The sequence below is a fragment of the Thalassophryne amazonica genome, chromosome 9 (genome assembly GCF_902500255.1).
Source record: "Thalassophryne amazonica chromosome 9, fThaAma1.1, whole genome shotgun sequence".
Taxonomy (NCBI): Eukaryota; Metazoa; Chordata; class Actinopteri; order Batrachoidiformes; family Batrachoididae; genus Thalassophryne; species Thalassophryne amazonica.
In genome coordinates this window covers 25,672,695-25,689,635 of record NC_047111.1, presented here as the reverse complement: position 1 = coordinate 25,689,635, position 16,941 = coordinate 25,672,695, and the positions used below count along the sequence as shown (strand labels likewise).

Here is a 16,941-nt window from a genome sequence, read left to right as displayed (position 1 = left end):
GCCCTCAATGATTTTCTGGTCAGGCTAGGATTTGGACCAAAGATCCTCTGGTCTCAAGCCCAACGCTTAACCACTAGACCATTACATCCCCTTAGCAGAACTCTTAGTAGCAATATTTCGAACCACATGGAGACCTCTTATACTGCACTACAGTAAGACAGAAAGTTTGACATTACAATAATCCAATCTAGAAGAAAACAAAAGACATGAATCAATGTCTCTGCATCCCCCAAAGACAAAACAGGTCAAATCCTTGAAATATTTCAGAGGTGACAGAAAGCATTCTTGGTGATGTCGCTCATGTGTAGGTCAAAAAGACAGTGTGGGATCAAAGGTCACCCTGAGATTTTTTTGCTTTATCACTATGATGAATAACACACGAGTCCGAGGTTAACGTTCGATGGTCCAATTGATGCCTGTGTCTCGCAGAACCAAATCATCATCTTGGTTTTGTCTGAATTTAAAAGTCAGAAGTTGCTAGACATCCAGACAGTTTTTCAGCAGTCCTCCAAAATCCTAGTATGGGTGAGTTCAACACAGGTCATAAAACTCGAAAGGTTCATGTTGAAATTCTGCATTTTAATGTCAAATTCGTTATTTGCATTCAACTCCATCAACAAATTAAAGAAAAGTTGAAATGTCAAAAACTCTAAATGCTGTCAGATTCAAAATGCATGGAGCTGATGTTGAGTGATTTGTGCACACTGAGATGGAGGGGGGAAAGCTGTGAGGGGCTTCCTGTGGCGAGCAGGATTTCTTTTGCACACGATCACCGGGAACACTGTATGGTGATTATTGTGTCGATTACCGTCGGTCCACTGCTTCAGCACTAAGGCTGCATCCTCCAAGCTGACCAGAAATCTGGCTTTTTGTGGAGCCCTCAAATAGCACGTATTGAAAACAGCACTCAGTTTTTACCCAATTAAGATACACTCCACAAAAATCAGCAGGAATGAAGCAGCATTCAAAAGCAGAGTGCATATGTGTGTGTCTGTGCGTGTATTTGTGTGGGATGTTAATAAATGACGCAGCCTGATGATGCGTCATGAAGCTACTGTGTTGGGAATGTGGCATTAATCATATGCAAACGTGTAATGTTACACCTGCGTATAACAGTGTATATTCCTGATTCTACTCAATGAACTTTTAGAGAACAAATTATTTGATCATAGTTAGTTGACTCAGGTAACGTGTTTAATACATTTAATTTACCATACTTTTCTTATGGAAGTACACATTACAGTGGGCACAGCAACATTTTTGTTTGTATTACGTTTTGATGTCAGTCAACATGATCTTAATGTCAGAATCTGACATTGACACAATATTGAAATGTGGTTCGATTCCTCACGTGTATTTTGATCTATTTTTAATTTCTCTCCGAAACCCAATGGAAGTGTATCTATCTATTTACACAAAGCAGCAGATGTGTTACTTGTTGATTTTAACATTGTTTTTAATAATAAGTTTAATATTATGTTGAATATTTACATTGATCCAATGTAAACAGAATGTTGGAATTGATCCAACATTAGGATTTCTGTGTTTTTCTGTGTATTTTCTATACCGTTTCAACTTCAGACTTCAACATGGGTCAACACTGGATGAACAGCATTTTGCTGGCTGAAGGATGATACAGAACTGTTGTGCAGGAAAATACTAAATTAATATCTATCATAAACTCTAGCAGCCGATCTGCTCTGTGTCAGCCTGATCCCATCAGAAGCTAAGCAGTGCGGGACCTAGTTTTTACTTGGATGGGAGACCTCTTTGGAACACCGACGGCTGTGTGTGTTTCTCCAGGTAAAACTGGAGCTGTGTCAGGAAGGGCATCCGACGTAAAACCTGTGCCAACTACCAATGCGGATCTGGCTGTAATGTCCCCGAACACAAAATCGTGACCAGCCGAATGAACCACAACAATATCTATCATAAACTCTACCAGCAGGTGTCCTCAGAGCTTTGACTGGAAATACACAGATCATTCCTTTATTTTCTATACCAGCTTACTCTAATCAAGAGCTGGGGTGCTGGACCCTATCCAAGCATATGGACAGGAACACATTCAGACACGCACACACACCTATGGTCAATTTAGACTCACCAATTCACCTAACCTGCATGTCTTTGGAAATGGGAGAAAGTCACTGAAACATGGAGAGAATATGCAAACTCCACACAGAAAGGACCGTGTGGGAAGTGAGCCCATGACTTTCTTGCTGTGAAGCAACAGGACCACCTGGTAATATGAAGTGGTTTGCGATCTGAATTGTACAGAGCCCCAGACATGACATGGGGGAAATAAAAAATTAAATTGAGGGGAAGAAATACTACATTATGGCCACGAAAAACTAATTTGTGTCCATGAAATACTAATCTGTGGCCAGGAAATACTAAATTGTGTCTACGACAGTGATGGGCACACTTCCAATAATCCGATAACAGATAATTATCGAAGATAATGTTTTCAGTATCGGATTATCTTTTTAGATAACTTTAAAAACCATTATCGGACCAATTATCTTCCGATTAATTTTTAAACCGATAAACAATATAAATAAAGCTGAACAGGGACAAGCATTTTTAAAATTAGTTCAGCCCTCACCTGTTAAAAGTTTTGTAACAGATGCATAGTTATAACCTTTACAAACAGAAGAGAACTGCTTGTATAAAAAGCATCTCAATCCTCTGCAAACAAATGAAAAACAGCCCCAAAAGGGGGAAAAAAACCCCCCAAAAAAACAAAACATTTCCTTTAACACCATACTGATATGCAGGCAATATGACCTAAGTCATCCAGAGGCATACATTTTTAACTTATGGTTCAAATTTTAACCAAACTAATTTTGGACAAGTTACTTAAAATTACTGTCATGTCTGAAGTTTCATAAAGTAAAAATATCAGATATATGTTTTAGTTTTAAAGTAATGTGCTAATTTTTAAGGTGTTGTGAGCACATGCTCTGCCCCGCAGTGCATTTTGGGTAGAATGATGTAATCTCAGTACTGATGTACTGCCAAATTCTCTGAAACACCTTTGGAGATGGCTTATGGTAGAGAAATACATTTCAGACACTCTGTTCAGGCTCCATGGACAACAGCATTAAAATCTAGTGCCTAAAACTCTCTTGAATATATTCTCCGCATTTAAATCAAATCAAATCAAATCAATTTTATTTATATAGCACCAAATCACAACAAACAGTTGCCCCAAGGCACCTTATATTGTAAGGCAAGGCCATACAATAATTACGGAAAAACCCCAACGGTCAAAACGACCCCCTGTGAGCAAGCACTTGGCAACAGTGGGAAGGAAAAACTCCCTTTTAACAAGAAGAAACCTCCAGCAGAACCAGGCTCAGGGAGGGGCAGTCTTCTGCTGGGACTGGTTGGGGCTGAGGGAGAGAACCAGGAAAAAGACATGCTGTGGAGGGGAGCAGAGATCAATCACTAATGATTAAATGCAGAGTGGTGCATACAGAGCAAAAAGAGAAAGAAACACTCAGTGCATCATGGGAACCCCACAGCAGTCTAAGTCTATAGCAGCATAACTAAGGGATGGTTCAGGGTCACCTGATCCAGCCCTAACTATAAGCTTTAGCAAAAAGGAAAGTTTTAAGCCTAATCTTAAAAGTAGAAAGGGTGTCTGTCTCCCTGATCTGAATTGGGAGCTGGTTCCACAGGAGAGGAGCCTGAAAGCTGAAGGCTCTGCCTCCCATTCTACTCTTACAAACCCTAGGAACTACAAGTAAGCCTGCAGTCTGAGAGCGAAGCGCTCTATTGGGGTGATATGGTACTATGAGGTCCCTAAGATAAGATGGGACCTGATTATTCAAAACCTTATAAGTAAGAAGAAGAATTTTAAATTCTATTCTAGAATTAACAGGAAGCCAATAAAGAGAGGCCAATATGGGTGAGATATGCTCTCTCCTTCTAGTCCCTGTTAGCACTCTAGCTGCAGCATTTTGAATTAACTGAAGGCTTTTCAGGGAACTTTTAGGACAACCTGATAATAATGAATTACAATAGTCCAGCCTAGAGGAAATAAATGCATGAATTAGTTTTTCAGCATCACTCTGAGACAAGACCTTTCTAATTTTAGAGATATTGTGCAAATGCAAAAAAGCAGTCCTACATATTTGTTTAATATGCGCATTGAATGACATATCCTGATCAAAAATGATTCCAAGATTTCTCACAGTATTACTAGAGGTCAGGGTAATGCCATCCAGAGTAAGGATCTGGTTAGACACCATGTTTCTAAGATTTGTGGGGCCAAGTACAATAACTTCAGTTTTATCTGAGTTTAAAAGCAGGAAATTAGAGGTCATCCATGTCTTTATGTCTGTAAGACAATCCTGCAGTTTAGCTAATTGGTGTGTGTCCTCTGGCTTCATGGATAGATAAAGCTGGGTATCATCTGCGTAACAATGAAAATTTAAGCAATGCCGTCTAATAATACTGCCTAAGGGAAACATGTATAAAGTGAATAAAATTGGTCCTAGCACAGAACCTTGTGGAACTCCATAATTATCCTTAGTCTGTGAAGAAGATTCCCCATTTAAATGAACAAATTGTATTGACCATTCCTCTGCAGATGATCAGTTAGCTGTTTTACAACTACACTTTCAAGAATTTTTGAGAGAAAAGGAAGGTTGGAGATTGCCCTATAATTAGCTAAGATAGCTGGGTCAAGTGATGGCTTTTTAAGTAATGGTTTAATTACTGCCACCTTAAAAGCCTGTGGTACATAGCCAACGAACAAAGATAGATTGATCATATTTAAGATCGAAGCATTAATTAATGGTAGAGCTTCCTTGAGCAGCCTGGTAGGAATGGGGTCTAATAGACATGTTGATGGTTTGGAGGAAGTAACTAATGAAAATAACTCAGACAGAACAATCGGAGAGAAAGAGTCTAACCAAATACCGGCATCACTGAAAGCAGCCAAAGATAACAATACGTCTTTGGGATGGTTGTGAATAATTTTTTTCTCTAATAGTTAAAATTTTATTAGCAAAGAAAGTCATGAAGTCATTACTAGTTAAAGTTAAAGGAATACTCGGCTCAATAGAGCTCTGACTCTTTGTCAGCCTGGCTACAGTGCTGAAAAGAAACCTGGGTTGTTCTTATTTTCTTCAATTAGTGATGAGTAGTAAAATGTCCTAGTAGCTTTACGGTGGGCTTTTTTTATAGAGCAACATTCTTTTTCCAGGCTAAGTGAAGATCTTCTAAGTTAGTGAGACGCCATTTCCTCTCCAACTTACGGGTTATCTGCTTTAAGCTGCGAGTTTGTGAGTTATACCACGGAGTCAGGCACTTCTGATTTAAAGCTCTCTTTTTCAGAGGAGCTACAGCATCCAAAGTTGTCTTCAATGAGGATGTAAAACTATTGACGAGATACTCTATCTCACTTACAGAGTTTAGGTAGCTACTCTGCACTGTGTTGGTATATGGCATTAGAGAACATAAAGAAGGAATCATATCCTTAAACCTAGTTACAGCGCTTTTTGAAAGACTTCTAGTGTAATGAAACTTATTCCCCACTGCTGGGTAGTCCATCAGAGTAAATGTAAATGTTATTAAGAAATGATCAGACAGAAGGGAGTTTTCAGGGAATACTGTCTTCAATTTCCATACCATAAGTCAGAACAAGATCTAAGATATGATTAAAGTGGTGGGTGGACTCATTTACATTTTGAGCAAAGCCAATTGAGTCTAATAATAGATTAAATACAGTGTTGAGACTGTCATTCTCAGCATCTGTGTGGATGTTAAAATCACCCACTATAATTATCTTATCTGAGCTAAGCACTAAGTCAGACAAAAGGTCTGAAAATTCACAGAGAAACTCACAGTAACGACCAGGTGGACGATAGATAATAACAAATAAAACTGGTTTTTGGGACTTCCAATTTGGATGGACAAGACTAAGAGTCAAGCTTTCAAATGAATTAAAGCTCTGTCTGAGTTTTTGATAAATTAATAAGCTGGAATGGAAGATTGCTGCTAATCCTCTGCCTCGGCCCGTGCTACGAGCATTCTGGCAGTTAGTGTGACTCGGGGGTGTTGACTCATTTAAACTAACATATTCATCCTGCTGTAACCGGGTTTCTGTAAGGCAGAATAAATCAATATGTTGATCAATTATTATATCATTTACTAACAGGGACTTAGAAGAGCGAGACCTAATGTTTAATAGACCACATTTAACTGTTTTAGTCTGTGGTGCAGTTGAAGGTGCTATATTATTTTTTCTTTTTGAATTTTTATGTTTAAATAGATTTTTACTGGTTATTGGTGGTCTGGGAGCAGGCACTGTCTCTACGGGGATGGGGTAATGAGGGGATGGCAGGGGGAGAGAAGCTGCAGAGAGGTGTGTAAGACTACAACTCTGCTTCCTGGTCCCAACCCTGGATAGTCACGGTTTGGAGGATTTAAGAAAATTGGCCAGATTTCTAGAAATGAGAGCTGCTCCATCCAAAGTGGGATGGATGCCGTCTCTCCTAACAAGACCAGGTTTTCCCCAGAAGCTTTGCCAATTATCTATGAAGCCCATCTCATTTTTGGACACCACTCAGACAGCCAGCAATTCAAGGAGAACATGGGGCTAAACATGTCACTCCCGGTCCGATTGGGGAGGGGCCCAGAGAAAACTACAGAGTCTGACATTGTTTTTGCAAAGTTACACACCGATTCAATGTTAATTTTAGTGACCTCCGATTGGCGTAACTGGGTGTCATTACTGCCGACGTGAATTACAATCTTACCAAATTTCCACTTAGCCTTAGCCAGCAGTTTCAAATTTCCTTCGATGTCGCCTGCTCTGGCCCCCGGAAGACAATTGACTATAGTTGCTGGTGTCGCTAACTTCACATTTCTCAAAACAGAGTCGCCAATAACCAGAGTTTGATCCTCGGTGGGTGTGTCGCCGAGTGGAGAAAAACGGTTAGAAATGTGAATGGGTTGGCGGTGTACACGGGGCTTCTGTTTAGGGCTACGCTTCCTCCTCACAGTCACCCAGTCGGCCTGCTTTCCCGGCTGCTCGGGATCTGCTGGAAGGGAACTAACAGCGGCTAAGCTAACTTGGTCCGCACCAACTATAGGGGCCTGGCTAGCTGTAGAATTTTCCAAGGTGCGGAGCCGAGTCTCCAATTCGCCCAGCCTGGCCTCCAAAGCTACGAATAAGCTACACTTATTACAAGTACCATTACTGCTAAAGGAGGCCGAGGAATAACTAAACATTTCACACCCAGAGCAGAAAAGTGCGGGAGAGACAGGAGAAGCCGCCATGCTAAACCGGCTAAGAGCTAGTAGCTGCGCTAAGCTAGTGGATTCCTAAAAACACACAAAGTGAATAATGTGTAAATAATTTAGAGGTGATTCAGCAGAGGGAGTGCTTTAGTTAAGGCACGTGAAGATTACACTGTGAAACAAATCGTTATCTAGATCAATCTAACTGCGCAGATTAAACAGCTAACAGATACAGCAAAATACCGCTGTGCTCCGGAACAGGAAGTGATACAATACCGCAGTGAGAGCCAGCCACCAGTAGAGGACACACACACACAAAGTGTGAAATCTGTCCTTCCAAGGTATAGTTAAGTAGCTAACTTAACTATACCTTCGTTAACTTAGTATAGCTAAGTTTATAGACGTTGATTTTTTTTAATTGCGTTTGTTAAATTCCACGCATTTTAAATGTGAGCAGACAGGGATTATCTAGAATTTGTTTTGAAAGCCTCTACTGCCATCTAGCATCTACTGGCCCGTAGTGTTCATGGCAGTGTCTGTGAACCAGTAGATGGCAGTGTTCTATTTATTTTGACCCCTGTTATGTCAGATGATTGTCAAATCAACTTTTTTGCTTTGCAAATGGCTTTTTTTTTTTACAAATGAAGTTTAAAAACAAAACAACTGCAAAATAATAATAATAATAATAATAATAATAATAATAATAACATTATTACAAGACAGCTCTGCAGTGTTTGCACAGGCACAGTGCGAACGGTTGGATGCTGCTTGTAGCTTTCAGCAGCAGGATAACCTCACGACGGCCGACCACAATAATATATCAAACAGGTTTGATTCTCATTTGACCATACGATCGGCGATCAGGAGGTGGTCGTCAGATGTTGACCGCAGCTTGATACTCCATGAACACTACACGATGCAGGACGCACGATTAACCTGAAACTTGGTCCAAAAAATTCCTGCATGAAAAATCATCTCGCACACTGTAAAGCACGTTTACAACATCAAATGAATGTTGTAAAGAGAGAATGTGGAGAGAATGTGCGCAAAAATGCGCACATTCTCTCCACATGCAAAAAATTTTACGATGACACTTCCAGGGCTCCTTAAAAATGCCTGTTTTTACAAATAAAAAAATGGAATATTTTACAAAAGCACATTTAAACACCAACACATGACAGATGTCACATTAACGTGTTGGTTTACATAATGAGTGACTGAACCAATCAGTGTTTAGCAGAGGCACGTTTACCCAGAATCCTTTGCGATCTGTCTCTTTGTTACAAAACGTCAGAATTAGTGCATTATTCAACATTAAAAGATATATGTTATATTTTAACTTTGTACAAATGACAGAATTGACATTAATGGAGTTATCCTATCAGTATTAATGTTATTTATAAATCAACACCATAACTCAGTATGACTTTACTTTTCAAGACCTCCGCATGACCGGAGCTTTGTTGTTGATAGAGAGCTGACTTTACGGCTGCTCTCTGGGTGCCTCTGTGTTGGGAGGGCTGTAATAAACAAGAGCTTCCAGCAGGGGCAGACTGTTGAAAGAAAAAAAGTGTGGTCTTATTGTTTGGGTCTGTTGTTATTTTTAACATTATTAGACGCTATTAAATTTGTTTTACTAGTAATTGTAAATGTGCCAGCGATAATATTGGAAGTTATCGGTTATCTGTAACTTCCGATACATTTTTGGGTGGTTTGTTTTATCTTTATCGAAGATAACTTTTCAGTTATCTGATTATCTGTTATCGAAGTTAATTTTTTGGTTATCTGTGCCCACCATTGGTCTACGAAATATTAATTTGTGTCCACAAAATGCTAAATTATGGCCACAAAATACTAATTTGTGGCCACAAAATACTAATTTGTGTCCATGAATTGTGAGTCAATTATGGATGAGCAGTGGTTCATCAGGCTTCATCACGGCGTTGCTTTGCGCCATGCGGCTCTGTCCCGACGCGCGAATTCCTCCGCTCCTCTTTCCATGACAAAAACTCTTGTAACAGTGGAATGTGCCGTTAATTTCCAAACTGAACGCTGTGTTGATCCGGGACATCGTCTGACTACCACAGAAATTGCAGAAGACGTGGACATCAGCACTTTTTCGGCACATTGAGACAGAAGTGGGGAGAAATTTGCGCGTCGGGACGGAGCCGCATGGCGCAAAGCAACACCGTGATGAAGCCTCACAGGACATGTTCTGGCATGTCCAGGCTCATCCATAATTTCTCGGATAGTCACACGACTGAAAAGACACCGAAAGCCATCTGAAAGCCATCTGAAAGCCATCCTGTGAGACCAACACGGAGGTGCTTTTGTCCCGTGCCATGAGCGGCTCTGTGGCGCATCCCTCCGCTTCTCTTTCCATGACAAAAACACCTGTAACAGTGGAATGTGCCGAAAAAGTACCGATGTCCACATCTTCTGCCATTTCTGTGGAAGTCAGATGACGTCCCGGATCAACAAAGCCTTCACTTTGGAAATGATCTGGTTGTTTCAGCCTGTCGATCAGCGCTCGGAGTGCACCGCACACTCAGCCGCTGTGGGTGGTCTTTAAACCGGCTGGAGCACTCCTTAATCTGTGTAATCCCCATAAAATCGTCCCTGAAAGCCATCTGAATTTTCCGAATGGTGTCCACCTGGAGGTCTCTCACAGTTTCTGGAAAAATTTGATGCAGCAAAGCTCCAAATCGTTCAGACATTTTATTCGCAATAAAAATCTGAGGAGAGGGGTGGACCACTGCTCACACAAAGCCTGCTCACAGGCGAATGACGCAACCGACAGGCGTGAAAAAACTCACGCATGCGCATGAAGGTTCAAGCTTGGCTGATGCAATCACACGTGATTCAAATCCATATGGTTTTTGCAAAAAATAAAAAGCTCGGATAGTTTTCTAACAGACCTCGTATAAGGCAACTCAAATTAAAGGAAAAATGCAGCATTTAACAACCTGGACCTCATTTCACTGCATAAAATATGTTGTTTACTCACGATATAACTTTAGTGTCATTAGGAGTCGTTGAGTCAAACATTTTTTTTCTACTACTAAGGTGGATTAGATCCTTTTGTGGTACACAGCACTCACTACTGTACAGGAGGGGCCTAGCAGTCAGTATGCGTCACTGATTTCAAAATGCAGATCTTTTCAACCAGACGTGCCGTGCTGTGACATGTCAATCATCTGTTTCCAATTTCAGTGGTTTCAGTGTGAACTTGCCACTGTATTCCCATGAGATTCCATGAGATCTCCTCTGTCAATCCAGGAAGTGTTTGAAATTTGACACTCCTTGTTTCACTGTGGACTCAAAATTTGGCATTTCCTGTTTCAGTGTGAACTTGCCACTGTGTTCCTGCGATATTCCATGAGATCTCATCTGTCAATCCAAGAAGTGTCGATGCAGGAAGTGTTTGACATTTCCTGTTTCACTGTGGAGTCAAAATTTGGCACTTCCTGTTGGGGACTTCCTGTAACATGAGTGAGCTTTGCGCTGGGGTGCATCACTTTGCTTGTATAATTTCAGTGGATACAGCCAACATTTTATCCAGTAACATAAGAAGAACATATCAACGAACTGTTGTAAGTCGTGTCAACAGCATCTCTCTCAATGACCACTTTCCATCTTTCTCCAAAAGTATGTACAGTAAAGTGCAGCATCTCTTCAAATTGGTTTAAGTAGACGTAAATGACTTGAAAATGTTCATGTGTCTATCCACTAACGTGTCCAAAGAAAACTGGCTGTAACAGTGATCTGTATTAAAACAAACCCTCATATTTACTTTGTCTAAATACTTATGGGCTATGAAAATGGAGGGACTGTATACAAATGGCGGAAATTCCTAAATGGTTAAAAGTGTACAGCCTTAGGGATTTTAAGATTTAAATCATAAAATAATTTTTATTGGCACCACTATAATTTTATTTATTATCCATTAAATAGGGTATTCATAATATGACATTACCAATATGACCAAAATTCACATCTGTAAAACATTATTTCCCCTGATTGGAAAAAAATTCTAACATACAGATGCCCTTGAACTACACAGGTAACACGCTAGTTAACTCTACATTATTCAGTACACACTATGTATTTCAACTCAATTGTGGTGGTGTGCAGAGGCAAAATAAAATAAATAAATAAATAAAAAACCCTGCAAGTGTTCAAATATTTTTAGACCTGACTGTATTTCACAGCCCAGCGGAAGCCCTGTACAACCCCAATTCCAATGAAGTTGGGAAGTTGTGTAAAATATAAATAAAAACAGAATACAATGATTTGCAAATCCACAAAGACAAGATATTTAATGTTGCTCATTTTGAACTGGATGCCTGCAACACGTTTCAAAAAAGCTGAGACAGTGGTATGTTTACCACTGTGTTACATCACCTTTCCTTCTAACAACACTCAATAAGCGTTTGGGAACTGAGGACACTAATTGTGAGTGTCATGATTGGGTATAAAAGGAGCAATCCTAAAACCCAGCTGTTCACAAGTAACGATTGGGCGAGGATCATCACTTTGTGAACAACTGCGTGAAAAAAATAGTCCAACAGTTTAAGAACAATGTTTCTCAACGTTCAATTGTAAGGAATTTAGGGATTTCATCGTCTGTGGTCCATAATATAATCAGAAGATTCAGAAAATCTGGAGAACTATCTACATGTAAGCAGCAAGGCCAAAAACCAACACTGAACGCCCGTGACCTTCGATCCCTCAGGCGGCACTGCATTAAAAACCAACATCATCAGACTGTCTGTCTGTCTGTCTGTCTGGGACAAACTCCCAAACTATAATATGTAGCCCTAAAAACTACATATATTCTGAATCATGGCATGGAGAACAAACTGGTACCATTTTTTAATGTTGAACTGAAAATTACCCCCAAAATAGCCATTTATGTAAGACCATACAGTGTTGTACCATGTGCTTTTCATGCTGCCACTTCTGTCTGTCTTTCTGTCTGTCCAGGATAAACTCCCAAACTATAATATGTAGCCCTAAAAACTATATATATTCTGAATTCTCATGACATGGGGAACAAACTGGTACCATTTTTAAAAAAGTTGAACTGAAAATTACCCCCAAAATAGCCGGCTGTGGGTATGACCAGGCAGATTCAAATTTCCAGCCCTGTATATGTGTTGGCCATCTCTGTTTATTTAATCCCTTCCTTCAGCTACTTTATGTTCTCAGCTGGTAAGCACCTGACTGTCCTGTACAACCCAGTTTGCCTTCCTGTCTGAATACATTCATTTTATGTTTGTAAAATTGCAATGTAAAAACAGTGAAATACACCACTACCTCAGTTTTGATTCATTGATTTTTACATTTACTGTTACCTACCTTTTGTGTGTAATTTTGTTATAAATTTAATTGCAAAACAAAGTCTGCATGAAGGACTTTAAACACTCACAGAAATATTTAACCCTAACTTTTAAGATTTATGTAATTTTATTACAACAAATTCCCATTTACTTTTTTACCAAATAAACCTTACATGATGCATATTCATTACTGTAATAAACCCTATTCATTAGAAATGCATAATCCTCAGCTTTGTGTATTTCATATTAATAATATAATTACTCTAAAACAATAATAATGACAGTATTTATTTAAAATACATAAAATATATTGTTTAAATTTCATAATAATTATGTTACCTATGCCATTTATCTTGTATAGGTAACATAATTATTATGCAATTTAAACAATATACTTTATGTATTTTAAATAAATACTGTCATTATTATTGATTTAGAGTAAGTGTATGTTATTAATACTAAATACATAAAGCTGAGGATTATGCATTTCAAATAAATAGGATTTGTTACAGTAATAAATATGCATCATGTAAGGTTTATTTGGTAGGTTTGTATTAAAAGTATCTACAAAAAGTAAATGGGAATTTGTCATGTAATAAAATTACATAAATCTTAAAAGTTAGGGTTAAATATTTCTGTGAGTGAATGTGTTTGTCTTTTAACCAAGTATTTCCACTTAGTTTGGGGAGGCCACCTCTTACAGTTCTGCTGGACAAACTTTAGCCCATTAACTATTAGATTTATAAGACATCAGCATTAAAAAACAAATGTTGGGCAATTGTTTTGATTAAAATCATTGGAATTTGGTTTATGTCTAAAACAGGTTCACCCGGGCAGCGGTGGTACCCAAGCTAGTATATACATATATATATATATATATATATATATATATATATATATATATATATATATATATATATATATATATATATATATATATATATATATATATATATTTGTGTTGTTGATACTTTCTATTGACATTACGTTTCCATATTGGCTCGTTACACCACTGTCCTTACCTGTGACTGTGGGCTCCCTCTCACATTTCTTTCCTCTTTCCCCTTCATGTCTCCTGTCACTCGTCAGGGCTGTACACTGACTGCAGGTCCTGCAGCAGAGAACCTAAAGACCATATGTCCATCATGCTGTGTTAAAGGCATGAGAATCACCTTTAATTTGGACCACCAGCTCTTGACCCTGTCAGTGTGACGGGTTTCTCATCGTAGGTCATGTGATTGTGCTTACAAGCTCTGATCCCAGGCTTACTGGTCTTAACATGAACCAAACAGAGTTTGAATCCAGGCTCAGACGCTCACATGCCATTCTGGGTTTTTTGTGGGGAACAAGTCAGATGATGAAGCTGACCTGTTCAGACAAAAGTCTTTCTGTCTGAGGGCCAGACAGACAGACGTAGCCCAGAAGAAGCTGCACTTAAATCTAATGTGGCCCACAGCCTAATGCACGTCCACGATCACGGTTTCTTCAGCAAAACAACACCATGGAAGAAACAGCTGTATTGATCGGGAACAGTGGGATTCTGAGAGCTTTCTTTTTTATGTGGGACTTCTTTATTGTCCAACAACAGAATAAACACTCTTTAAATGTTTGATAAGTCTTTCTGATCTGAACATTGCTTCTTTGATTTTTAGAAGATGTATTTATGTTTGTTCCCACCATAATAACGTGTAATTTTGTTACACATTCAGTAAGACAGCAAAACTCTGCACTGCTTGTTGGAAAAACAAATAATAAAGCAGACAAGCTACAAACGTAGGATTGTGTGATTGTTCTCGATGGTGACATCACCCTGACCAGCTCAGTTTTTTCATGCTCCTTTTGTTTGTTTTTGGCTATTTCTAACCCTACCCCTAACCATACCCATAACCCTCAGTTGGCAAAGCACAAAGTTTCAATCTGCAAAACTTCTTAAGGTGTAACTGGATGTTCTCTGCTTCCCCATGAAAAAGGTGAGTTTACCATAAAGTAAACCAGTCAAAGGTTTGGACTCACATTCAGTTATCAAGTTAATCTTTTCTTCTTCTTTCAGTGATGATTTATTTCTGTGTCTGTCCTTGTCCTCTGTCTCCCTCTTGTGACCGTTCATGGTTTTGGTTCTTTGTGTTGTCACTGTTCTATCTTTCTTGTACTTTAGGTTTTATTTTGTGGTCACTTGTTCCTAGTGTGTTTCTCTAGCTTTCTTTTTGTGTCTCTCCTCAGCTGTTTCCCATTAGTAATTGCGCTCCCTTGTCTCCAGTTTGCATGATCATCTCCCTGGGAATTTAAACCCCTGTGTTCCTCTCCACCCTCGCCTGAATGTTGTGCTTTCTGCCCTCTTCTCACCCACAGCTTCTTGTGCTCCCTCATGCTTGTCTTCTTTCTTTCTTTCATAAACTATTTCCCAGAGATTGCTTTTGAGATTACCTGCTGTTTTTTGGACACTTCTGTCAGTTACCCTGTTTGCTGTTTGTGCTTTGACCTCGTGCTCTGTTTTTGGATCACCCACCAATCTATCCCCTCATGGACACTGTTATATGATTTTACTGATCTCTGTGTATGAACCTCAGTACTGTCCCTGGCTTGGGGTCTTCGACCATCCATGTTCCATTTTGCTTTGTCATTTTGTTTCTTTGTCATTTTGTATTCTTTTGTCATGATTCAGTTCCATTCTAGTTTTGTCCTGCCGGTTTGTGTTTTCATTTTTATCATGAGTTTATCACATTTATTGTATATGCTTGGTCACAGGTTTTTGTTATTATTTATCTTCAGTGTTGCTTATCTGATTATGCTCCATTTGTTATTCATTGCATTTTCTGTTTATCCCATATCTTGTTTTATTTATTTTATTCTCTTTTGTCTCAGTCAGTATCTGTTTTGTCATAGTTTGGTTTAATATTAAGTTCCTTGTTTTTGCCCTCTTTAGAGTAGTCACAGTATTTCTTAGTTCTTCCCCTTTTTGTTTTGCTCACGAATTATTGTTTGTGTAGAACACGTCACATTATTCAGTTAGTTTTTCTGTCACCTACTTATCTTGCTTTGCACCGCTTTGTTTTTCCCTCCCACACACTCTTGCCTTTCTTCCCTCTTCTTTGTTCACTAAACCGCACCTCTTTCCAGAACGTTCCACACACCTGCTTCACATCACCCTGATCAGTTTGCTCCTGTTAATACCCTCACAGTTCTACAGCTCGCTGCCTGATTGTTGACTTCGTTCACTTTCTTGCCTCTCGTTCTTGTCCAGTTTGCTCTTGTGTGTTTTGACCTTGCTTTTGTGCTCCGACCTCCACCTTGCTGTATTCTGAACGCTGCCTGTATTTTGACTCTGCCTTTGTTTGCCAGCTTTATACCTTGACGCCGTGTGAACGAACCCTGCCTCGTTTATGGACCACGCCCCAGCCTGTACCATGTCTGATACCTCTGCTCCCATGTCTGCCTACTTGTGTACCGAACCCAGTGCCTGGTTTCAAGACAAAGCCTTTTATCCATCTAAACCAACCATGCCTGTGAGTCTGCATTGGTTTCCTACTGCTTCCGGTTTCAGCCCACCACGAGTCCTGACACACTTGGTACATAGCCCATCAGTGTAAAGCCTTCCCTTCTTCCTTGGTTTTAGTAATGACATAATCAATGGCTAGTAGTCCTTGACTCGACTTTGAGGATTGGTCAACTTAAAACAAAACAAAACATTAATTGTCCATCCCATTAGGGTACTGTGATTAGAGCTTGAAAAAAAAATCACTTTTATATTTGTACGTTATTTATTTATTTAAACTTTTGGTCCTGGTATTGTTGTAAACCATGTGTTGGTAGAAACCCTTGTTGCATGTTATTTGAAGGTGTTGATATAAGCCTACAATGTGGACTCACACTGAGGTCTGATATGCACTGCTGCTGTGATTTGTTCACCCAAAGAGATCTGTAGGAGTGTAAATGGGTTCAAATATGTTAATTATTAATGAGGAAATAGTCTCACTTTTCTTGCTCGTCTGGGTTTCCCAGAGATCACCTGTCGAGTTAAGACCTTGAAACTATTATAAGACAGAAAATTCCATAAATAATTAATGTTAGAGATTATATCAATAAAATCAATACAATCAGCACTGATCTATTGTTTCTCAGCAAACATCACCCTTTATTAGTGCTGACAAAAAGAGATGAACAGGTGTATCGATCTTTCTTTTCTATCTTTAAATTGTGATGTTACCAATCAGCTTAGATTGCTGATTGGTAACATCACAATTTAATGATATATCTTATCAGATAACACACACACACACAGATAAGGACAAATTTAATTTTATGAAATTTAAATGTTTAAATTTAACAGAGCAACAAATTTTCAACA

General features: G+C 39.1%; 1 long non-coding RNA gene across 1 annotated transcript; it reads right to left on the bottom strand.

The window, feature by feature from the left end:
* Positions 1-1,286: 1,286 nt before the first annotated feature.
* Positions 1,287-12,890, bottom strand: LOC117516926. The gene is made up of 3 exons (XR_004562574.1): positions 12,879-12,890; positions 3,521-3,531; positions 1,287-1,378 (listed from the first exon to the last, which is right to left on the bottom strand). It is a non-coding gene; the product is annotated as an uncharacterized LOC117516926 (long non-coding RNA).
* Positions 12,891-16,941: the final 4,051 nt, after the last annotated feature.